The sequence below is a fragment of the Bombina bombina genome, chromosome 3 (assembly GCF_027579735.1).
Source record: "Bombina bombina isolate aBomBom1 chromosome 3, aBomBom1.pri, whole genome shotgun sequence".
NCBI classification, from domain to species: domain Eukaryota; kingdom Metazoa; phylum Chordata; class Amphibia; order Anura; family Bombinatoridae; genus Bombina; species Bombina bombina.
In genome coordinates, this window is record NC_069501.1 from 1,291,765,188 (window position 1) to 1,291,791,713 (window position 26,526).

The 26,526-nt window shown below is 47.4% G+C and overlaps 1 protein-coding gene across 1 annotated transcript in view; it reads right to left on the bottom strand.

Annotated features, from left to right (window-relative positions):
- Positions 1–26,526, bottom strand: part of TPP1 (tripeptidyl peptidase 1) — a 328,779-nt gene that overhangs the window by 66,487 nt on the left and 235,766 nt on the right. The gene's annotated exons all lie outside the window — the stretch shown is intronic.

The window sequence follows — 26,526 nt, forward strand, 5'->3', positions numbered from 1 at the left end:
ATAAAAAGATGGACAGGGAGGAACTACTAAGAAAAAAAGAAAAACCTTATAAGGGGAAGCTAAAAGAGACAATGGATATACCCATAATCACGACTTATTCAGCCCATCACAAACAGTTTCAAAAATTGGTCAAGAAACACTGGCATCTTTTATTGAAAGACCCCATAATAGGCCCAAACTTAGGAAGAAACCCCAATTTTATTTACAGAAAAGCTAAGAATTTAAAAACGATATTGGCTCCGAGCGAGTACAAAAGGGGGAATGAAATGTGCAATAGAGGATATAGAACACTTGAGGGCAATAAGATAGAGGGGTTCTTCCCCTGCCACCAATGCAAGTCCTGTAAACATAGTACGAAATTAAAACAGATTAAGTCAGAGAAAGACGGGAGAATTACTAATATAACAGATATTATAAGATGCACCAATACAAATATTATCTATATGCTACAATGCGACTGTAATCTAAGGTATTTTGGTCAAACAGGACGGAAATTGAAAGACCGTATACGTGAACATCTGTTGGCAATAGAGCATGAAAGAGAAGACACAACTCTGTATAAACATTTCAAAGAGGTTCATAAAGGCAACACAGAAATACAAAAATTCTGGGGCATTAAGAAAATAGTGCAGGATGGAAGAAGAGGGAATACTAATAAAAAGTTGCTCAGACAAGAAGCAGAATTTATATATAATTTCGGTACACTCCACCCCAAAGGGCTGAATAGTGAAATGGACTTGAATGCCCTTATATAAATAGAAGGATTTATTATGTCCATCAAAACGAACGAGATTAAATATACTGTATTTAAATATTTTAGATGTCATACTGGTTAAGAAAGTTGATTAAATATATATGTTTCCTTGGGGTGAATTAACAGAGTGACTATGAATATCATCCACTAAATAACACTTCTATGTCCCTTTTAGGAACAATAATATATAAAAATTGTCCATGATTTATAAACAAATGTCTAAGAACAAAGCCCATTAATATAAAAATTTATCCTTTAAAAGACCCAAATAGAAGCAAGAATTCTTCAACGAGTCAATAGTCGAGTGGCTAGTGCTTAGGCTTTACACACAATAGGTCCGAGGTTCGAATCCACCCTGTTATTTAAAAATAGATTTATTCTCTTTATAGACCATCTGTTGCATCCAAATAGTTAACAACTCAAGGTTATATAGAAGGAGAGAATTCGATCCCTTTGAACTTCCATCATAGCACAATGGATAAGAAGTTAGACTCTGACCGTAAGGGCTATGAGTTCGAGCCCAAGTTAGGAAAGATTTGTTTTACAAATCTAATTTAAGCCAATCAACCATTAAGATATATGACAAATAGATAATCTATGATTACTTATCGGATTATATATAAGCTAGTTAAAGGCCAAATATTAACATTGAAATCCTATCGAGATAACTTCCAACACAGCCTAATGGTTAGGTGGTCAGACTGCAGTTATAAGGTCTGCGAGTTCGAACCCAAGCAAGAAAATAATAATTTTTTGTTTTTTGGAATCATTTTTTATCTAAACAAACAAATAATAATTTGTTATAAAAAAAGACCGGAATCTTAATATTAGAGACAGATACGTTTTTAGGGGTGTTTACCATTCGTTGGCGATTGTGAGGCAATTAACTGTTATAATTTTAAAGTAGATTAACAAATGTAGAAACTAGAATAAAGTCATAATTTTTGTAATGATATTATTTTGGCTTTTTAAATATTGTTTTCATGAGGGCACTTTAGTAACTTCTCAACCGGTATAACCTGCACTGAAATTGGTGACTTGTAATGCACAAAAATACAGGGCACATTAAATAATGAAAGAAGGAACCACTGATTATTTGGAAGGCACATATAGGGTTAATGGAGGAATCCTTTAAAAAGGGATCACAGCTGGAGGAAGGTATCTTGACAAAGGCTCCCTGGTGAGCTGAAACGCGTAGACCATACCAGTATCCGGCTTGTTTTGAAAAAGACTTGTAATCAGGAAGCTCCCAGGACCGTGGTGCCAGAGCCAAGTGGATTTGCCTACTGAGCGAAGACGGTAGGAGCATCAATCTAAGGAGGATCGAGAGTGTGCACACTTTGAAGTTACAATCTACCTACTGAATAATTGTAAGATTGTCACCAACGAAAAGATATACAAGGTGCGTTACAGGTGAGCGGAAGAAAAAGCCCCGCCCATAGCACCGGGTAAGTGCTTACTACTGACTTTCCTTTTACAAAGACCCTTAGAAGTGAGGGTGAAGATTCGAAGTCTTATGGTTATATTGCACTTTATGAACTACTGTGTATTTTACCTTCTTCATAAGCAGAAAACGATCTATCTGGAGTCCTATTAACTGTTACTTGAGAGACTGTGCCTGTCAAAATTTAGTCACCAATAACATTTACAGACAGCGTTCAGGTTTACAATATCCGGTTCAAAACTAGATAGTAGAAACGATTAGCCCTATATCTAGCTCTGCTTATTGGTTTTAACTTTGTATCATTCTAGTATTATACTATTAATATTAGGTTCACTTAGAAAGCCTGCTATTATTAGGTTAACTTAGAATGAGTGCTATTTTTTAGTGTGGATTAGTATTGCCATATGGTTTTTATGTTGAAGTGAAGCTTATTAACTGTTCTACTAAATCAGAGAAATGTATTAAATGTTTTATAATAATTTGTTTGTTTTCATTAAATGTTATTTTTCAAATTGTAATCAGTGAATTGCCTTATTGTCACAACAGTGTTGGATTATTTGTTCAAGTCATTTTACATATACCCCTATAGAAGTCAGCTAGTATTATACGCTTATTGCACTTCAATTTTGGAGAAATTTATAATTTAGGTTTAACACCAGATAGCCTGTGGCGCCTTCTCCAACCCCCTTTTCTTTTCTTTTTAGATATTATTGCACTAATTGTGAGAAGTGCAATTAGGAGAAAGGCATTTCTGGTTTAGCTTGTTCACAGCATACACACCCCTTTTTAGTACAGCTAGGATACCCTTCTGCCCACAAAAACGAGTCAACGCTGCGATTGAGGGTCAAACAAGAACTCAGGACTGGGATGCCCAGCCTGCTTTTTATTAAGGTTACATGCACACAGGGCACTCCCAGGGGGAGAGGGGGGGAAGCACAAAATCCCCCATCACACATTTAGATAGAGAGCACTGTCCTTTGACAGGCCACAATAGGATTACAGTACTTAAGATAACAAGTTTACAAGTTCATCTTATCAATTAGCAGTCTGGCTCCAGAGGTGATTAGACAATGGGATTTGTTATCACTAAACTTAGAGCTGAGGCCAGCAAACGTGTATTTAGGCAATAGTTTCTAAAAGCTGAAAAAAAAGAGTTAACTATTTATGAAATGATACTTGTTACGGTTTTCTTGGAGCCCTTCTTAGGCGCTGGCTTGCTGGTTCAGGCATTGCTGCTGGGAAATAAGCTCTTCACAACAAAATAACTAATGCTTCTGTAACAGTGCTCCCTTTCTGTGGAACACTCTGGCAGACACGGTCTGACCCCTTTTCGGGGCAGACTAAGGCTGTCCAGACCGCTGGTTATGCGGGGCTGAGGTCGGTTTGTCTGGACAACCCGTCGGCGTTGCCATTCTGTTTCCCAGGTCTGTAAGTAATGGTGAAATTGAAGGGTTGCAACGATAAGCTCCAACGTAATAGCCTGCCGTTATCTCCAGAGACCCGGTTCAGCCACACCAACGGGTTATGGTCGATGACCAGAGTGAACTCCTGACCATATAAATAGGGAGTCAATTTCTTTAATGCCCACACCAAAGCCAAACACTCCTTTTCGACCGCTGCATAGCTGACTTCGCGGGGCAGGAGCTTCCGGCTGATGTAGGCAACTGGATGCTCCCCTCCATCTTCGCCTACTTGGCTGAGGACGGCTCCCAGCCCGAACATGGAAGCATCTGTATGGACGATAAAACGTTTGTTAAAGGCTGGGGCCGCCAAGACAGGAGCGTTAATTAGAGCATTTTTGAGAGCCTGGAAAGCCGTTTCACAGTGGGGAGACCACAGGACCTGTCGAGGTAAGTTCTTCTTGGTCAAGTCAGTCAGGGGTTTGGCAAGTGTGCTGTAGTCTGGTACGAACCGTCTATAGTACCCTGCCGTGCCCAGGAAGGCTAGGACCTGAGTCTTAGTGATGGGGGTGGGCCAATTGGCGACAGCTTCTATTTTGGCCGGCTCTGGTCGCTGCTTTCCACACCCCACCCGGTGACCCAGGTACTGTACCTCGGCCATCCCAAAGTGGCATTTTTCTGGCTTCAGAGTCAGGCCAGCAGCCCGGATCTGATCCAGAACCATTCCCACATGAGCTAAGTGGTCCTCCCAGGACTCACTGTGGATCGCTATGTCGTCCAGGTAGGCGCAAGCAAAACTCTGGAAGCCATCCAGGAGCCTATCCACCAAGCGCTGGAATGTAGCTGGGGCATTCTTCATCCCAAACGGCATTACCCTAAACTGATATAAGCCGAATGGGGTGACGAATGCCGACTTGGGGATAGCCTCCGGGCCCAGGGGAATCTGCCAGTAACCTTTGCAGAGGTCAATAGTGGTCAGGTAATTTCCCCTGGCTATACGATCGAGTAGCTCGTCTACCCTGGGCATAGGGTAAGCGTCCGTCACGGTATTTTCATTGAGCCTCCGATAGTCTACGCAGAACCGGGTGGTCCCATCTTTCTTGGGCACCAAGACAACTGGGGAGGCCCAGGGACTATCGGAGGGCTCAATTACCCTGAGCTGGAGCATCTCATCGATCTCCTTCTTCATTCCTGTCCTAACTGCTTCGGGGATTCGGTACGGAGCCTGGCGCAAGGGAGCTTGTCCCGGAGTATCTACCTGGTGGGTGGTTAAAGTAGTGTACCCTGGCTTCGGGGAGAAGGTGAGGTGTTTGGACTGGAGGAGTTGGTTGAGCTGCTCCCTTTCAGTGGGGCTAAGTCGGTCCCCTATCTGAACCTGCGCCACTATACCTGTGGGGAGGCTCTTTTCTAATAGGTCTGGAATGGGTAAACTGTCGGGGTCTTCCTGAGGGGAACAACATACGGCCGTCACGTTTTCTGGTCGCTCAAAATATTCCTTGAGCATGTTTACATGGAATGTCTTTCTAAGATTGTTGTCGTGGCAGCTAGCTATCACATAAGTGGTGTCTCCCCTTTTCTCTACGATCTGGTAGGGACCCTGCCAGGACGCCTGCAATTTGTCTGTCTTCACCGGCTTAAGTACTAACACCTTTTGTCCTATGGTGAAGATTCTCTTTCAGGCCCCCCGATCGTACCATACTTTCTGTCTTCTCTGGGCCAACTGGAGATTAGCCCGCACGGATTTGGCTAATTGCTCCATTCGGTCCCTGAGCTCCAGCACGTATGGCACAATGGGGACACCGTCAGCCTCCATCTCTCCCTCCCAGTGCTCCCGGATCAGGTTTAGGGGTCCCTGTACCTTTCTTCCGTAGAGCAACTCGAAGGGAGAGAACCCTGTCGTTTCCTGGGGCACCTCCCGATAAGCAAATAGGAGGTGCGGCAGGAAGCGTTCCCAGTCTCGGTATTCCTGAGTGAACGTCTTGAGCATTTGCTTGAGGGTCCCATTGAACCTCTCACACAGCCCGTTCGTCTGGGGGTGGTATGGGGAGCTCAGGAGGGACTTAATTTTGCAAACCTGCCAGAGTTGTTGGGTCAATTCAGCCGTAAATTGGGTGCCTCGGTCGGATAGGATTTCTTTTGGAAATCCTACCCGGGAGAACACCTGTACTAGTGCATTCGCTACATTATCCGCTTGTATGTTGGATAGGGCGACAGCCTCTGGGTACCTGGTAGCGTAGTCCACTACAGTAAGAATGTATCGCTTACCGGAGGGACTAGGGGTAGCCAGTGGTCCCACTAGGTCAATAGCAACCCGGCTGAAGGGTTCCTCTACAATGGGCATATTTACTAGCTGGGCTTTAGGGTGATCGCCTCGCCTTCCTACTCGTTGACACACATCGCAGGTGTTACAGTAAGTTCTAACGTCAGCGTGCACCCCTGGCCAAAAGAACGTGTGAGTAATGCGGTGTAGGGTACGGGTAACGGCTAGGTGGCCTGCTAAGGGGATGTCGTGGCCTATTTTGAGGATTTCTTGACGGTATTTGTGGGGCACTACCAGCTGTCGCCTACGCTGTCCCCTTTTCTCTGTCCAGCGGTATAGTTTCCCTTTTTCCCATAAGAATGTTTCGTTATCTGCCCCGCCCCCTCCGGTCTCTGCTCATTCCCGGTACTTTTGTAAAGTCGGGTCAGTCTTAGACTCTGCCTCGAAAGCATCTGGGGTGTCCCAGGGTATGGGGCCTAACCTGTCAGGCAAGGTCGGGGTAGGTCTTACCGGTGTCTCCCGCACTGGTGAGAGCTCTCGCTCCGTCCGGGCTTGGGCCCGTGTAGTCACTGGGTCCGCCTCGTTGTTGCATACTGGAGCATAGGCAGAAGTCATGGGGCCCAAATCGTTGCCCAGTAGTACTTCGGCAGGTAAATTATCCATTAGGCCCACGTTCACAGCCCCCTTTCCCGCTCCCCAATCAAGATGCACTTTAGCTGTTGGAATTTTGTACACATCCCCCCCCGCCACTCTAACGGCCACAGTCTGTCCGGATCGCTTGTGCTCTGGCACCAAATGACTCTATACCAGCGTGATAGTAGCCCCTGTGTCTCGCAATCCCTCGGTAGATCGCCCCTCGAGCCATACCCTCTGCCGATGGTGCTGGCGGTTATCTGAGGCAGCATATACAGGGTCTGCCTCGTGAAGCGGCCCCACATATCCCTCCATAGGGGCCTCTTGGTTAACACAGAGGGCCCGGGCCGGACGATAGGACCCAGAGGGGTAATTGTAATTCCTGGGTGTCTGGTGCGTATTAAGGGGGCAGATAGCCATGAAATGCCCTGGTTGCTTGCATCGGTGGCAAGTCGGTCTGGGACGCTCAGAGCTGTTATTGGGTGGTCCTGAGTGTTGGATGGGCCCTGTGGGCACCGGGGCTCAGAATTCAGCACGAGGGGGTGCACGGTAAACCTCTCTGGGTTCGACCCGTGCTGGAGCTCGGTAGTTCATGGGTTCATGAAGACGGGAGTCATAATGTTCATCGGCCAATTTGGCTGCTTCTTCTAAGGTAGAAGGCCGCCTGTCTCGCAGCCATTCCTTCCCTTGCTGTTCCATGCCATTATAAAAATGTTCTAAGAGAAACAATTGTAAAATTTCCTCCCCAGTCACCGCTTTACTTCCGCTCAGCCAGTGATTTGCCGCTCTCCGCATTCGGTGCGCCCATTCCATATGGGTATCGTTAGGCTTCTTTTCCGTGCCCCGAAACTGTCGGCGATACGTGTCCAGAGTTACAGCGTACCGTTGCAACAGTGTCTCCTTAACTAGCTCATACTGTGTCACTTCCTCAGCACCCAGAGTACGAAAGGCTTCCAGGGCTCGCCCGGATAGTTTCCCAGACAATATCGTGGGCCACTCTCTGTTGGGAATCTGGTGCAGGGCACATTGCCTTTCGAAGTCTGCCAAATATTCATCAATCCCTGTCTCGCTCTCTAGGAAGGGTCGAAATGCCGCATAGGGTATCTTGGGCCTCCCAGCATTTTCGACAGGGATGATTACCTGCGGGGCTTCAGCATTGCGGTGTGCGTTCGCTAGGTTGAGTTCGTGGGCTCGAGTCTCTCGTATATCCTCGTCCGCCTCCGCCATCAACTGCTGTACCAATTCCATGGAGGGGTTCGGCCCGTATAATGAGAGCCTTTCCCGAACAATCCTGGTTTTTTCGTCACTAATCGTGGTCGGTGTTTCCGCCATTGTGAAGCTCTGATCCAGTTCGGTCAATTCTGCGATCAGCTCTCTCCTCGGCCGGTTGCTGGCGTACCCCCCTCTGCTTTCAAGTAAATCCTTTAGGGTTGTACGCTTCAATTTTTCGTAAGCGCTCTCCATCCGTTCTGTACCTCTCCTAGGAAATCCAGGAAAATCCCGCCGCTGCCGCCAAATGTTACGGTTACCCTTAGTCTCGCTGAGAGATGGACCGCTTAGTAGCCTGGATCCCTATTGCTAAAGAGGGGAGAAGCTGCTTTCCATAGTATTCTATATGAGTCTCGCAAATATAGAATAATCTCCCTTAGCTGCAGTACAGCTAGGATACCCTTCTGCCCACAAAAACGAGTCAACGCTGCGATTGAGGGTCAAACAAGAACTCAGGACTGGGATGCCCAGTCTGCTTTTTATTAAGGTTACATGCACACAGGGCACTCCCAGGGGGAGAGGGGGGGAAGCACAAAATCCCCCATCACACATTTAGATAGAGAGCACTGTCCTTTGACAGGCCACAATAGGATTACAGTACTTAAGATAACAAGTTTACAAGTTCATCTTATCAATTAGCAGTCTGGCTCCAGAGGTGATTAGACAATGGGATTTGTTATCACTAAACTTAGAGCTGAGGCCAGCAAACGTGTATTTAGGCAATAATTTCTAAAAGCTGAAAAAAAAGAGTTAACTCTTTATGAAATGATACTTGTTACGGTTTTCTTGGAGCCCTTCTTAGGCGCTGGCTTGCTGGTTCAGGCATTGCTGCTGGGAAATAAGCTCTTCACAACAAAATAACTAATGCTTCTGTAACACCCCCACATTCACAGGTCTAGCGCCCCCTCCCCAATCCAAATGTACCTGGGCAACAGGTAGGCGGAACACAGCGCCCCCTGCTACCCTCACAGCCACAGTGTCTGCAGTGTGCTGTTTCTCAGACACCAAGTTCTTTTGAAGCAAGGTCATGGTAGCACCAGTATCCCGTAGACCACTGACCTCCTTCCCATTCACTTTAACCAGTTGCCGGTTATTCCGGTGGGCAGCTTGCACGGGGTCTGCTTCATGTAGGATGCCCCAGCATTCTTGCTCCTCTACGTAGTGGGCCACAGGCTGAGGGTTACGTGGGATTCCGCCGGCGGGTCTTCTCCAGGACTGTGCTTGGTTCGCTGCGTTTAGGGGACACTCTGGTCTTTTGTGCCCTAGTTGCTTACATCCAAAGCACCGAATAGGTTGTGAGTAGCCCCGCAAATTGAACCAGGATCTCTGAGGGTAGTTCGTGGCCGGAGGCCGTGTGGTATAGCGGTGCGCCGGGGGTTGGTAACTGGCAGCTGCTGGGGTGACTGGGGGTCTGTACTCCACTCTTGCAGGGGGCTTAGTGGTAGCAGTATCCAGTTTGCGGGCATCCGTATACTCATCTGCCAGGCGAGCAGCTTCATGCAGGGTGGAGGGTTTACGGTCCCTAACCCACTCTCTAACTCCTGCTGATAACTTGTCAAAGCAATGTTCCAACAGGAATAGCTGCAGCACCTCTTCCCCAGATACGGCTTGGCACCCCGCCATCCAGTAAGATGCTGTGCGGTGCACCTTATATGCCCACTCAACGTAGGTATCACCAGCTAATTTAACAGTGTCTCTGAACCGCCTCCGGTATGCCTCTGGTGTAACCGCATACCTGGAGAGCAGAGCCTCTTTTACAGTATTATAATCCGCGACTTCCTCATCTGGAATGGCCCGAAAAGTCTCACTGGCCCGGCCGGATAATTTTCCGGATAATATCGTGACCCAGTCCTCTGCGGGTACCTTGTGTAGTGCACATTGCCTCTCAAAATCTGCAAGGTACCCATCAATCTCTCCTTCTGTTTCCAGGAAGTTTTTAAAAGCTGCAAAATTTACCTTTCCCTTTTCCACTGGGGTTGCTGTGACTTGGGCTGCTGCAGCGCCGCTTTGGCGAAGTAGGTTGGCCTCCACAGCTGCTATGACCCAGGCGATAATTTCCGCATATGGGTTGGGGCCATAATGTGCCAGTCTTATTTTAACCGCCCAATCAAAACTTGCTTCTTCGGGGGTTCTGTCTGATATGCTGGTCCCATTGGTTCCTTCTTTCCCTGGTACTCCTTCCATCTTAGTCAATTGTAATAATCCCCCTCTTCCTGAGGTTACTGGCTTGTGTAGTTGCTCTTCTGGGCGATAAGGATCATCCCGTCGCTTGCCACGAATTGTTACGGTACCAACAGGATACCAAGGGTTAATACCAGATGGAAGATGCCCTGAATGTGAGATCAGCAACTCACAACCCAGCTAATTCCCCCCTCAAACATGAGACCAGGCTCCACATTGAAGGTTAAAACAGAATGCACTTTATTGAAGGCTATATGCCCAGTATTTATGCAGGTCTGACCCCAGATGGGGGGTTGAAAGAATATTGTACATTAGATAGAGGTAAAACGCCCTTTGACATGATATAATAGAATTACATTACTTAAGCAGATAAACAATTTAGTCTTTCTTATCACTTGGGCGTCTGCTCTCTGGATGTGAGTAAACAATGTGAATGTTTATCACTAAACTTAATTACAGTACACAATAGCTGATGCCAGCAACCTTGTATTTAGAAAATAGCTTCTTAAACCTGAACAAAGTTAACTCTTTCAGTACTGACAGAAGGGTCTGTCACAGTAAGTACCTAATATGTCACCTGTACTCACATCATACTGTACCCTCTCGTGCCCATCAGTATATTGTCACTACACACTGCAGTAATGAGCGTCTCACATACTCTGTCATCAGTAAGTACCTAATATGTCACCTGTAGTCACATCATACTGTACCCTCTGGTGCCCATCAGTACATCGTCACTAAGCACTGCAGTAATGTGCTTCTCATGTGCTCTGTCATCAGTATGTACATAATATGTCACCTGTACTCACATCATACTGTACCCTCTGGTGCCCATCAGTACATTGTCACTACACACTGCAGTAATGCGCTTCTCATGTGCTCTGTCATCAGTATGTAACTAATATGTCACCTGTACTCACATCATACTGTACCCTCTGGTGCCCATCAGTACATTGTCACTACACACTGCAGTAATGCGCTTCTCATGTGCTCTATCATCAGTATGTACCTAATATGTCACCTGTACTCACATCATTTTGTACCCTCTGGTGCCCATCAGTACATCGTCACTACACACTGCAGTAATGCGCTTCTCATGTGCTCTGTCATCAGTGTTTAACTAATATGTCACCTGTACTCACATCATTCTGTACCCTCTGGTGCCCATCAGTACATTGTCACTACACACTGCATTAATGTGCTTCTCATGTGCTCTGTCATCAGTATGTAACTAATATGTCACCTGTACTCACATCATACTGTACCCTCTGGTGCCCATCCGTACATTGTCACTACACACTGCAGTAATGCGCTTCTCATGTGCTCTGTCATTAGTATGTAACTAATATGTCACCTGTACTCACATCATACTGTACCCTCTGGTGCCCATCAGTACATTGTCACTACACACTGTAGTAATGCGCTTCTCATGTGCTCTGTCATCAGTATGTACCTAATATGTCACTTGTACTCACATCATACTGTACCCTCTGGTTCCCATCAGTACATCATCACTACACACTGCAGTAATGCGCTTCTCATGTGCTCTGTCATCAGAATGTACCTAATATGTCACTTGTACTCACATCATACTGTACCCTCTGGTGCCCATCAGTACATCGTCACTACACACTGCAGTAATGCGCTACTCATGTGCTCTGTCATCAGTATGTACCTAATATGTCACCTGTACTCACATTATACTGTACCCTCTGGTGCCCATCAGTACATCGTCACTACACACTGCAGTAATGCGCTTCTCATGTGCTCTGTCATCAGTATGTAACTAATATGTCACCTGTACTCACATCATACTGTACCCTCTGGTGCCCATCAGTACATTGTCACTACACACTGCAGTAATGCGCTTCTCATGTGCTCTGTCATCAGTATGTAACTAATATGTCACCTGTACTCACATCATACTGTACCCTCTGGTGCCCATCAGTACATCGTCACTACACACTGCAGTAATGCATTTCTCATGTGCTCTGTCATCAGTGTGTACCTAATATGTCACCTGTACTCACATCATACTGTACCCTCTGGTGCCCATCAGTACATTGTCACTACACACTGCAGTAATGCGCTTCTCATGTGCTCTGTCATCAGTATGTACCTAATATGTCACCTATAGTCACATCATTCTGTACCCTCTGGTGCCCATCCGTACATCGTCACTACATACTGTAGTAATGCGCTTCTCATGTGCTCTGTCATCAGTATGTATCTAATATGTCACCTGTACTCACATTATACTGTACCCTCTGGTGCCCATCAGTACATCGTCACTATACACTACAGTAATGCGCTTCTCATGTGCTCTGTCATCTGTATGTACCTAATATGTCACCTGTACTCACATCATACTGTACCCTCTGGTGCCCATCCGTACATCTGCAAAACAGAATGAGAAGCAGTCTGCCAGGAACGAACAGCAGCATCAATAGCTTGTTCTATGGCCCGGTTGCCACCTGGTAGTAGCTTCTTTCTGCCCAATTGTGCTTTTCACAGAGGAAAACTTTCCTGTAGTATATCAGTCTGATCCTGCCGACATGGTCAGTCCAGCCCCGAAATACCAGGCAATTCTCCTCTGAACAAGGAACATGACAACCCCAGACGATCGTTTCGGCCTCCTTTGGGCCTCGTCAGTGAGGTGCAGCCATATCCCTCTAAACACATTGGGCAAGGAGTCCACGTCTGGTTTCCCCCATCACCCTTAGGGAGACTATCCCAAGGGTCATATTTACATATGCAAAACAGAATGAGAAGCAGTCTGCCAGGAACGAACAGCAGCATCAATAGCTTGTTCTATGGCCCGGTTGCCACCTGGTAGTAGCTTCTTTCTGCCCAATTGTGCTTTTCACAGAGGAAAACTTTCCTGTAGTATATCAGTCTGATCCTGCCGACATGGTCAGTCCAGCCCCGAAATACCAGGCAATTCTCCTCTGAACAAGGAACATGACAACCCCAGACGATCGTTTCGGCCTCCTTTGGGCCTCGTCAGTGAGGTGCAGCCATATCCCTCTAAACACATTGGGCAAGGAGTCCACGTCTGGTTTCCCCCATCACCCTTAGGGAGACTATCCCAAGGGTCATATTTACATATGCAAAACAGAATGAGAAGCAGTCTGCCAGGAACAAACAGCAGCATCAATAGCTTGTTCTATGGCCCGGTTGCCACCTGGTAGTAGCTTCTTTCTGCCCAATTGTGCTTTTCACAGAGGAAAACTTTCCTGTAGTATATCAGTCTGATCCTGCCGACATGGTCAGTCCAGCCCGAAATACCAGGCAATTCTCCTCTGAACAAGGAACATGACAACCCCAGACGATCGTTTCGGCCTCCTTTGGGCCTCGTCAGTGAGGTGCAGCCATATCCCTCTAAACACATTGGGCAAGGAGTCCACGTCTGGTTTCCCCCATCACCCTTAGGGAGACTATCCCAAGGGTCATATTTACATATGCAAAACAGAATGAGAAGCAGTCTGCCAGGAACGAACAGCAGCATCAATAGCTTGTTCTATTGGCCGGTTGCCACCTGGTAGTAGCTTCTTTCTGCCCAATTGTGCTTTTCACAGAGGAAAACTTTCCTGTAGTATATCAGTCTGATCCTGCCGACATGGTCAGTCCAGCCCCGAAATACCAGGCAATTCTCCTCTGAACAAGGAACATGACAACCCCAGACGATCGTTTCGGCCTCCTTTGGGCCTCGTCAGTGAGGTGCAGCCATATCCCTCTAAACACATTGGGCAAGGAGTCCACGTCTGGTTTCCCCCATCACCCTTAGGGAGACTATCCCAAGGGTCATATTTACATATGCAAAACAGAATGAGAAGCAGTCTGCCAGGAACAAACAGCAGCAACAATAGCTTGTTCTATGGCCCGGTTGCCACCTGGTAGTAGCTTCTTTCTGCCCAATTGTGCTTTTCACAGAGGAAAACTTTCCTGTAGTATATCAGTCTGATCTTGCCGACATGGTCAGTCCAGCCCCGAAATACCAGGCAATTCTCCTCTGAACAAGGAACATGACAACCCCAGACGATCGTTTCGGCCTCCTTTGGGCCTCGTCAGTGAGGTGCAGCCATATCCCTCTAAACACATTGGGCAAGGAGTCCACGTCTGGTTTCCCCCATCACCCTTAGGGAGACTATCCCAAGGGTCATATTTACATATGCAAAACAGAATGAGAAGCAGTCTGCCAGGAACGAACAGCAGCATCAATAGCTTGTTCTATGGCCCGGTTGCCACCTGGTAGTAGCTTCTTTCTGCCCAATTGTACTTTTCACAGAGGAAAACTTTCCTGTAGTATATCAGTCTGATCCTGCCGACATGGTCAGTCCAGCCCCGAAATACCAGGCAATTCTCCTCTGAACAAGGAACATGACAACCCCAGGCGATCGTTTCGGCCTCCTTTGGGCCTCGTCAGTGAGGTGCAGCCATATCCCTCTAAACACATTGGGCAAGGAGTCCACGTCTGGTTTCCCCCATCACCCTTAGGGAGACTATCCCAAGGGTCATATTTACATATGCAAAACAGAATGAGAAGCAGTCTGCCAGGAACGAACAGCAGCATCAATAGCTTGTTCTATGGCCCGGTTGCCACCTGGTAGTAGCTTCTTTCTGCCCAATTGTGCTTTTCACAGAGGAAAACTTTCCTGTAGTATATCAGTCTGATCCTGCCGACATGGTCAGTCCAGCCCCGAAATACCAGGCAATTCTCCTCTGAACAAGGAACATGACAACCCCAGACGATCGTTTCGGCCTCCTTTGGGCCTCGTCAGTGAGGTGCAGCCATATCCCTTTAAACACATTGGGCAAGGAGTCCACGTCTGGTTTCCCCCATCACCCTTAGGGAGACTATCCCAAGGGTCATATTTACATATGCAAAACAGAATGAGAAGCAGTCTGCCAGGAACGAACAGCAGCATCAATAGCTTGTTCTATGGCCCGGTTGCCACCTGGTAGTAGCTTCTTTCTGCCCAATTGTGCTTTTCACAGAGGAAAACTTTCCTGTAGTATATCAGTCTGATCCTGCCGACATGGTCAGTCCAGCCCCGAAATACCAGGCAATTCTCCTCTGAACAAGGAACATGACAACCCCAGACGATCGTTTCGGCCTCCTTTGGGCCTCGTCAGTGAGGTGCAGCCATATCCCTCTAAACACATTGGGCAAGGAGTCCACGTCTGGTTTCCCCCATCACCCTTAGGGAGACTATCCCAAGGGTCATATTTACATATGCAAAACAGAATGAGAAGCAGTCTGCCAGGAACGAACAGCAGCATCAATAGCTTGTTCTATGGCCCGGTTGCCACCTGGAAGTAGCTTCTTTCTGCCCAATTGTGCTTTTCACAGAGGAAAACTTTCCTGTAGTATATCAGTCTGATCCTGCCGACATGGTCAGTCCAGCCCCGAAATACCAGGCAATTCTCCTCTGAACAAGGAACATGACAACCCCAGACGATCGTTTCGGCCTCCTTTGGGCCTCGTCAGTGAGGTGCAGCCATATCCCTCTAAACACATTGGGCAAGGAGTCCACGTCTGGTTTCCCCCATCACCCTTAGGGAGACTATCCCAAGGGTCATATTTACATATGCAAAACAGAATGAGAAGCAGTCTGCCAGGAACGAACAGCAGCATCAATAGCTTGTTCTATGGCCCGGTTGCCACCTGGTAGTAGCTTCTTTCTGCCCAATTGTGCTTTTCACAGAGGAAAACTTTCCTGTAGTATATCAGTCTGATCCTGCCAACATGGTCAGTCCAGCCCCGAAATACCAAGCAATTCTCCTCTGAACAAGGAACATGACAACCCCAGACGATCGTTTCGGCCTCCTTTGGGCCTCGTCAGTGAGGTGCAGCCATATCCCTCTAAACACATTGGGCAAGGAGTCCACGTCTGGTTTCCCCCATCACCCTTAGGGAGACTATCCCAAGGGTCATATTTACATATGCAAAACAGAATGAGAAGCAGTCTGCCAGGAACGAACAGCAGCATCAATAGCTTGTTCTATGGCCCGGTTGCCACCTGGTAGTAGCTTCTTTCTGCCCAATTGTGCTTTTCACAGAGGAAAACTTTCCTGTAGTATATCAGTCTGATCCTGCCGACATGGTCAGTCCAGCCCCGAAATACCAGGCAATTCTCCTCTGAACAAGGAACATGACAACCCCAGACGATCGTTTCGGCCTCCTTTGGGCCTCGTCAGTGAGGTGCAGCCATATCCCTCTAAACACATTGGGCAAGGAGTCCACGTCTGGTTTCCCCCATCACCCTTAGGGAGACTATCCCAAGGGTCATATTTACATATGCAAAACAGAATGAGAAGCAGTCTGCCAGGAACGAACAGCAGCATCAATAGCTTGTTCTGTGGCCCGGTTGCCACCTGGTAGTAGCTTCTTTCTGCCCAATTGTGCTTTTCACAGAGGAAAACTTTCCTGTAGTATATCAGTCTGATCCTGCCGACATGGTCAGTCCAGCCCCGAAATACCAGGCAATTCTCCTCTGAACAAGGAACATGACAACCCCAGACGATCGTTTCGGCCTCCTTTGGGCCTCGTCAGTGAGGTGCAGCCATATCCCTCTAAACACATTGGGCAAGGAGTCCACGTCTGGTTTCCCCCATCACCCTTAGGGAGACTATCCCAAGGGTCATATTTACATATGCAAAACAGAATGAGAAGCAGTCTGCCAGGAACGAACAGCAGCATCAATAGCTTGTTCTATGGCCCGGTTGCCACCTGGTAGTAGCTTCTTTCTGCCCAATAGTGCTTTTCACAGAGGAAAACTTTCCTGTAGTATATCAGTCTGATCCTGCCGACATGGTCAGTCCAGCCCCGAAATACCAGGCAATTCTCCTCTGAACAAGGAACATGACAACCCCAGACGATCATTTCGGCCTCCTTTGGGCCTCGTCAGTGAGGTGCAGCCATATCCCTCTAAACACATTGGGCAAGGAGTCCACGTTTGGTTTCCCCCATCACCCTTAGGGAGACTATCCCAAGGGTCATATTTACATATGCAAAACAGAATGAGAAGCAGTTTGCCAGGAACGAACAGCAGCATCAATAGCTTGTTTTATGGCCCGGTTGCCACCTGGTAGTAGCTTCTTTATGCCCAATTGTGCTTTTCACAGAGGAAAACTTTCCTGTAGTATATCAGTCTGATCCTGCCGACATGGTCAGTCCAGCCCCGAAATACCAGGCAATTCTCCTCTGAACAAGGAACATGACAACCCCAGACGATCGTTTCGGCCTCCTTTGGGCCTCGTCAGTGAGGTGCAACCATATCCCTCTAAACACATTGGGCAAGGAGTCCACGTCTGGTTTCCCCCATCACCCTTAGGGAGACTATCCCAAGGGTCATATTTACATATGCAAAACAGAATGAGAAGCAGTCTGCCAGGAACGAACAGCAGCATCAATAGCTTGTTCTATGGCCCGGTTGCCACCTGGTAGTAGCTTCTTTCTGCCCAATTGTGCTTTTCACAGAGGAAAACGTTCCTGTAGTATATCAATCTGATCCTGCCGACATGGTCAGTCCAGCTCCGAAATACCAGGCAATTCTCCTCTGAACAAGGAACATGACAACCCCAGACGATCGTTTCGGCCTCCTCACTGACGAGGCCCACAGGAGGCCGAAACGATCGTCTGGGGTTGTCATGTTCCTTGTTCAGAGGAGAATTGCCTGGTATTTCGGGGCTGGACTGACCTTACTTGGCGGGATCAGACTGATATACTTCAGGAAAGTTTTCTTCTGTGAAAAGCACACTGGTCTAAAAGAGGCTGCTTCCGGGTGGTAAATCGCCATAGAACAAGCCACTGAGCTGTTGTTCGTTCCTGGTAGAGCGCTTCTCTCTTTGTATGCAAATTATTATGACCCTGGGGAAGTCTCGATATGGGTGATGGGGGAAACCAGACGTGGACTCCTTGCCCAGTGTGCTTAGAGGAATGTGGCTGCACCTCACTGACGAGGCCCATAGGAGGCCGAAACGATCGTCTGGGGTTGTCATGTTCCTTGTTCAGAGGAGAATTGCCTGGTATTTCGGGGCTGGACTGACCTTACTTGGCGGGATCAGACTGATATACTTCAGGAAAGTTTTCTTCTGTGAAAAGCACACTGGTCTAAATGAGGCTGCTTCCGGGTGGTAAATCGCTATAGAACAAGCCACTGAGCTGTTGTTCGTTCCTGGTAGAGCGCTTCTCTCCTTGTATGCAAATTATTATGTCCCTGCGGAAGTCTCCCTATGGGTGATGGGGGAAACCAGGCGTGGGCTCCTTGCCCAGTGTGCTTAGAGGAATGTGGCTGCACCTCACTGACGAGGCCCATAGGAGGCCGAAACGATCGTCTGGGGTTGTCATGTTCCTTGTTCAGAGGAGAATTGCCTGGTATTTCGGGGCTGGACTGACCTTACTTGGCGGGATCAGACTGATATACTTCAGGAAAGTTTTCTTCTGTGAAAAGCACACTGGTCTAAAAGAGGCTGCTTCCGGGTGGTAAATCGCCATAGAACAAGCCACTGAGCTGTTGTTCGTTCCTGGTAGAGCGCTTCTCTCTTTGTATGCAAATTATTATGTCCCTGCGGAAGTCTCCCTATGGGTGATGGGGGAAACCAGACGTGGACTCCTTGCCCAGTGTGCTTAGAGGATGTGGCTGCACCTCACTGACGAGGCCCATAGGAGGCCGAAACGATCGTCTGGGGTTGTCATGTTCCTTGTTCAGAGGAGAATTGCCTGGTATTTCGGGGCTGGACTGACCTTACTTTGCGGGATCAGACTGATATACTTCAGGAAAGTTTTCTTCTGTGAAAAGCACACTGGTCTAAAAGAGGCTGCTTCCGGGTGGTAAATCGCCATAGAACAAGCCACTGAGCTGTTGTTCGTTCCTGGTAGAGCGCTTCTCTCTTTGTATGCAAATTATTATGACCCTGGGGAAGTCTCCCTATGGGTGATGGGGGAAACCAGACGTGGACTCCTTGCCCAGTGTGCTTAGAGGAATGTGGCTGCACCTCACTGACGAGGCCCATAGGAGGCCGAAACGATCGTCTGGGGTTGTCATGTTCCTTGTTCAGAGGAGAATTGCCTGGTATTTCGGGGCTGGACTGACCTTACTTGGCGGGATCAGACTGATATACTTCAGGAAAGTTTTCTTCTGTGAAAAGCACACTGGTCTAAAAGAGGCTGCTTCCGGGTGGTAAATCGCCATAGAACAAGCCACTGAGCTGTTGTTTGTTCCTGGTAGAGCGCTTCTCTCTTTGTATGCCCATCCGTACATCGTCACTACACACTGTAGTAATGCGCTTCTCATGTGCTCTGTCATCAGTATGTATCTAATATGTCACCTGTACTCACATCATACTGTACCATCTGGTGCCCATCAGTATATCGTCACTACACACTGCAGTAATGCGCTTCTCATGTGCTCTGTCATCAGTGTGTACCTAATATGTTACCTGTACTCACAGCATACTGTACCCTCTGGTGCCCATCAGTACATTGTCACTACACACTGCAGTAATGCGCTTCTCATGTGCTCTGTCATCAGTATGTACCTAATATGTCACCTGTACTCACATCATTCTGTACCCTCTGGTGCCCATCAGTACATCGTCACTATACACTGCAGTAATGTGCTTCTCATGTGCTCTGTCATCAGTAAGTAACTAATATGTCACCTGTACTCACATCATACTGTACCCTCTGGTGCCCATCAGTACATCGTCACTACACACTGCAGTAATGCGCTTCTCATGTGCTCTGTCATCAGTAACTGTGACAGATATGTGACAGACCCTTCTGTCAGTATTGGAAGGGTTATCCTTGTTCAGCTTTGAGAAGCTATTTTCTAAATACAAGGTTGCTGGCATCAGCTATTGTGTGCTCTAATTAATTCTAGTGATAAACATTCCCATTGTCTAATCACCTCCAGAGTCAGACTTCTAGTTGATAAGATGGACTGCATTGTTTTCTTGTGTTTAAATTGTTATCTACTTAAGTAATGTAGTTCTATTGTGGCATGTCAAAGGGCGTTTGCTCTCTATCTAAATGTACAATATTCTTTCAACCCCCCACCTGGGGTCAGACCTGCATAAATACAAGGCATATAGCCTTTAATAAATGTCATTCTGTTTTAAACCTGGAAACTGGCTGGGTTGTGTAGTTGCTGATCCCATATTTAGGACATTGTTCATCTGGTGTTAACCCTTGGTATCCTGTTGGTACCGTAACAATTGGTGGCAAGCGACGGGATGAACCTTATCGCCCAGAAGAGCAACTACACAAGCCAGTAACCTCAGGAAGAGGGGGATTACTACAATACTAACTAAGATGGAGGGAGACAGAGCTCGCAGCGCTACGCCTCCAGCAGCCATGGAGGAGACCCTATACCAGAGGGAAATGAGGACCAGGATGGAATTTTTACCCCAACCTGTACCACGGGACATGCTATCCGTGGTAATGGCAGATGTGCAGGAGTACGTGATGGCACACAGTCCGCGGAATGCATCCTCCCGAGCAGAATCCATTTCGGAAGCACTTAGCAACCCAGTAAGACCCAAAATCCCATACCATGCCTTTAAAATGTTTTGTGAGGAGAAGGATGAGATCGATGGGTATTTACAGGATTTTGAGAGACTGTGCGAGTTACATGATTTGGAGCAGTCCGTATGGGTGCTGGTGCTAGCAGGCAAGCTAGCCGGTAGGGCATTGGTAGCGTATCGCGCTGTACCCAGGGAGGACAGCAAGGATTACGCTAAAGTGAAGAGAGCGATCTTGGAAAGATATGCCATTACCCCAGAGGCATACCGGCGCAAGTTTAGAGGCCTGCGCAAGCCAGAAAGAGATTCACATGCAGAGTGGGCCCACAGGCTGGATCAAGCATCTCAGGGGTGGATACAGGCCAGCCAAGCTACCACCATGGAAGAATTGCAACAACTGATGCTGTTGGAGCAATTCTTTAACGGTTTGTCCCCAGAAGCCTAAGAATGGGTGAGAGATCGAAAACCCCTCACCTTAACCGAAGCAGCCAGATTAGCAGACCAGCATTTTGATGCCAGGAGGCACCATGGACTACTACCTAAGACGTACGCTCGACCCACGGGACAACCCAGTCCTCTACTGCCTAACAACCCCACAGCGACACCTTTTCGCCCAGCCCCAGGGAATCCACCACCCCCCTCACGATACAACGGATGGGCGAATATACAATGCCACACCTGCAAGCAGTGGGGACATATGGCACGAGTGCACCCAAAATCGGAGCAGACAAGCTTGGAACCAGGTCAGACCGAACCTGGCCCCAAGGGCGGCTGCTCACCATTACCAAATGGAGCCAGCCGCTCATGAGGTGTTGAGCACCCAAGCCGAGGAACCCCTGGGAATTCTGCATGAGGTGATGTCGGTCCAGGCCACGAACTACCCTCAGAGAGCCCAGTTCAATTCGCGGGGCTACTCACAACCTATTCGGTGCTTTGGATGTAAGCAACTAGGGCACAAAAGACCAGAGTGTCCCCTAAACACAGCGAACCAAGCACAGTCCTGGAGAAGACCCGCCGGCGGAATCCCACGTAATCCTCAGCCTGCGGCCCGCTAGGTAGAGGTGCCAGAATGCTGGGGCAGCCTACATGAAGCAGACCCCGTGCAAGCTGCCCACCGGAATAACCGGCAACTGGTTAAAGTGAATGGGAAGGAGGTCAGTGGTCTACGGGATACTGGTGCTACCATAACCTTGCTTCAAAAGAACTTGGTGTCTGAGAAACAGCACACTGGAGACACTGTGGCTGTGAGGGTAGCTGGGGGCACTGTGTTCCGCCTACCTGTTGCCAGGGTACATTTTGATTGGGGAGTGGGCGCTAGACCTGTGAATGTGGGGGTCAAGAAGGACTTACCTGCTGATGTTCTCCTTGGAAATAACTTGGCCCCCCTTGTTTCAGCCTATGCTCCCATGGGTCCCGCTGATGTTAACCCCGTGCCCAGATCCGTGCAGCAGAGACTGACCCACCTGCTGCTAAGCCCCAGGACGCTGAGCTCAGTAAATCTCTATCCGCTATTGATAAGTGGAAGTCCCGTTACAATGCGCTGATGAAGGAGAAGAGCCACGTAGAGGATGAAATGGTCACGTTATATAATCATGTAACAGTGCTAGCGGGAGAGAAGAGGAGTGCAGAGGAAAAAGCACGTTTAGAACAGGAATCTCTGCTAGACAAGCTGCACCGACAGACTGCAGAAAACACCAGCTTGAGAGTGGAACATGAAACATTAAAGACAAACTTAGTGACACTGGAGGAAAAGCTGACGCTGGCTCATAGTGAGGTGCAGCAACTCAAGGGCACCCTATGTCAGTGTGAAGGGATTGTGGATACCTATAAAGAGCAGGTACAAAAAAACTCGTAAAGAAGCTGATGAGATTTTGAAGGACTGTTTAGCCCTAGTCTGGGCACTGAAGAAGTTGAACCCTTATTTTTACGGGCAGGAATTCTCTCTCATAGCGGGAATACAGATGGATTGTCCCGGCAAACTGACATGCCTACCACCTCCTAGTCCGGTCATCCCCAGGTTGACCCGCCAAAGGGTCAAGCCGGGTCTGCCGGAGTGTTCCACAAGGGGGGAGCTATGTGACAGATATGTGACAGACCCTTCTGTCAGTATTGGAAGGGTTAACCTTGTTCAGCTTTGAGAAGCTATTTTCTAAATACAAGGTTGCTGGCATCAGCTATTGTGTGCTCTAATTAAGTCTAGTGATAAACATTCCCATTGTCTAATCACCTCCAGAGTCAGACTTCTAGTTGATAAGATGGACTGCATTGTTTTCTTGTGTTTAAATTGTTATCTACTTAAGTAATGTAGTTCTATTGTGGCATGTCAAAGGGCGTTTGCTCTCTATCTAAATGTACAATATTCTTTCAACCCCCCACCTGGGGTCAGACCTGCATAAATACTAGGCATATAGCCTTTAATAAATGTCATTCTGTTTTAAACCTGGAAACTGGCTGGGTTGTGAGTTGCTGATCCCATATTCAGGACATTGTTCATCTGGTGTTAACCCTTGGTATCCTGTTGGTACCGTAACAGTAACTAATATGTCACCTGTACTCACATCATACTGTACCCTCTGGTGCCCATCAGTACATCGTCACTACACACTGCAGTAATGCGCTTCTCATGTGCTCTGTAATCAGTATGTACCTAATATGTCACCTGTAGTCACATCATTCTGTACCCTCTGGTTCCCAATCAGGACATCGTTACTACACACTGCAGTAATGCGCTTCTCATGTGCTCTGTCATCAGTATGTAACTAATATGTCACCTGTACTCACATTATAATGTACCCTCTGGTGCCCATCAGTACATTGTCACTACACACTGCAGTAATGCGCTTCTCATGTGCTCTGTCATCAGTATGTAACTAATATGTCACCTGTACTCACATCATACTGTACCCTCTGGTGCCCATCAGTACATTGTCACTACACACTGCAGTAATGCGCTTCTCATGTGCTCTGTCATTAGTAAGTAACTAATATGTCACCTGTACTCACATTATACTGTACCCTCTGGTGCCATCAGTACATCGTCACTACACACTGCAGTAATGCACTTCTCATGCTCTGTCATCAGTATGTACCTAATATGTCACCTGTACTCACATCATTTTGTACCCTTTGGTGCCCATCAGTACATCGTCACTACACACTGCAGTAATGTGCTTCTCATGTGCTCTGTCATCAATATGTACATAATATGTCACCTGTACTCACATCATACTGTACCCTCTGGTGCCCATCAGTACATTGTCACTACACACTGCAGTAATGCGCTTCTCATGTGCTCTGTCATCAGTATGTACCTAATATGTCACCTGTACTCACATCATACTGTACCCTCTAGTGCCCATCAGTACATTGTCACTACACACTGCAGTAATGCGCTTCTCATGTGCTCTGTCATCAGTATGTACCTAATATGTCACCTGTACTCATATCATACTGTACCCTCTGGTGTCCATCAGTACATCGTCACTACACACTGCAGTAATGCGCTTGTCATGCTCTGTCATCAGTATGTATTTAATATGTCACCTGTACTCACATCATACTGTACCCTCTGGTGCCCATCAATACATCGCTGCTACACACTGCAGTAATGTGCTTCTCATGTGCTCTGTCATCAGTATGTAACTAATATGTCACCTGTACTCACATCATTCTGTACCCTCTGGTGCCCATCAGTACATTGTCACTACACACTGCAGTAATGCACTTCTAATGTGCTCTGTCATCAGTATGTACCTAATATGTCACCTGTACTCACATCATACTGTACCCTCTGGTGCCCATCAGTACATTGTCACTACACACTGCAGTAATGTGCTTCTCATGTGCTCTGTCATTAGTATGTAACTAATATGCCACCTGTACTCACATTATACTGTACCCTCTGGTGCCCATCAGTACATCGTCACTACACACTGCAGTAATGCGCTTCTCATGTGCTCTGTCATCAGTAACTAATATGTCACCTGTACTCACATCATACTGTACCGTCTGGTGCCCATCAGTACATCGTCACTACACACTGTAGTAATGCGCTTCTCATGTGCTCTGTCATCAGTATGTAACTAATATGTCACCTGTACTCACATTATACTGTACCCTCTGGTGCCCATCAGTACATAGTCACTACACACTGCAGTAATGCGCTTCTCATGTGCTCTGTCATCAGTAACTAATATGTCACCTGTACTCACATCATTCTGTGCCCTCTGGTGCCCATCGTCACTACACACTGCAGTAATGCGCTTCTCATGTGCTCTGTCATCAGTATGTAACTAATATGTCACCTGTACTCTCATCATTCTGTACCCTCTGGTGCCCATCAGTACATCGTCACTACACACTGCAGTAATGCGCTTCTCATGTGCTCTGTCATCAGTAAGTAACTAATATGTCACCTGTAGTCACATCATTCTGTACCCTCTGGTGCCCATCAGTACATCGTCACTACACACTGCAGTAATGCGCTTCTCATGTGCTCTTTCATCAGTAACTAATATGTCACCTGTACTCACATCATTCTGTACCCTCTGGTGCCCATCAGTACATCGTCACTACACACTGCAGTAATGCGCTTCTCATGTGCTCTGTCATCAGTATGTACCTAATATGTCACCTGTACTCTCATCATTCTGTACCCTCTGGTGCCCATCCGTACATTGTCACTACACACTGCAGTAATGTGCTTCTCATGTGCTCTGTCATCAGTATGTACCTAATATGTCACCTGTACTCAAATCATACTGTACCCTCTGGTGCCCATCAATACATCGTCACTACACACTGCAGTAATGCGCTTCTCATGTGCTCTGTCATCAGTAACTAATATGTCACCTGTTCTCACATTATACTGTACCCTCTGGTGCCCATCAGTACATCGTCACTACACACTGCAGTAATGCGCTTCTCAGGTGCTCTGTCATCAGTATGTAACTAATATGTCACCTGTAGTCACATCATTCTGTACCCTCTGGTGCCCATCAGTACATCGTCACTACACACTGCAGTAATGCGCTTCTCATGTGCTCTGTCATCAGTAACTAATATGTCACCTGTACTCACATCATTCTGTACCCTCTGATCTGATATCTGATCGTGATGATGAAGTCTGCTACCTCAGATGTGGAGGAGAAGTTAAGTAGCAGCTGCTTCTTAACTTCTGTTTCCAGCGACCCTGAAACTACGGGGCTAGATTGCAGCATCCGCTGCTTGATAAATCTACCCCCCAGAGTCATTGTCTTTTCTCCGGACTATTTCCAGTGAAACAAACGCTTCTTTTCTGTCCCCTTGCCTAATGATAAGTATTGTCATGTGCCACAGTGAATGCTACCTATGCAGAATAATGATGTCCTGGTGTTTGCTGGGAATTTAATAAATAGGGTAACCTTATCTCATGCAATGTATCTCCCTGGCAGATATCAATAAAGACTGCAGTACTTTTCCCAACACATTTCTGTTGTGCCAGTCCCAGGTAAATTCTCATTTGTTCAGCCATTGAAACCTTTAAACACCATAAACTTGCACAAAATGCCAGAGCAGCGCACCCAGCACTGCACTGCATGCCAGAGTAGCGCACCCAGCATTGCACTGAATGCCAGAGTAGCGCACCCAGCATTGCACTGAATGCCAGAGTAGCGCACCCAGAACTGCACTGAATGCCAAAGTAGCGCACCCAGCACTGCACAGAATGCCAAAGTAGCGCACCCAGCACTGCACAGAATGCCAAAGTAGCGCACCCAGCACTGCACTGAATGCCAGAGTACCGCACCCAGCACTGCACTGAATGCTAAAGTAGCGCACCCAGCACAGCACAGAATGCCAGAGCAGCGCACCCACAACTGCACAGAATGCCAGAGCAGCGCACCCACCACTGCACAGAATGCCAGAGCAGCGCACCCACCACTGCACAGAATGCCAGAGCAGTGCACCCAGCACTGCACAGAATGCCAGAGTAGCGCACCCAGCACTGCACTGAATGCCAGAGCAGCGCACCCAGCACTGCACAGAATGCCAGAGTAGCGCACCCAGCACTGCACAGAAT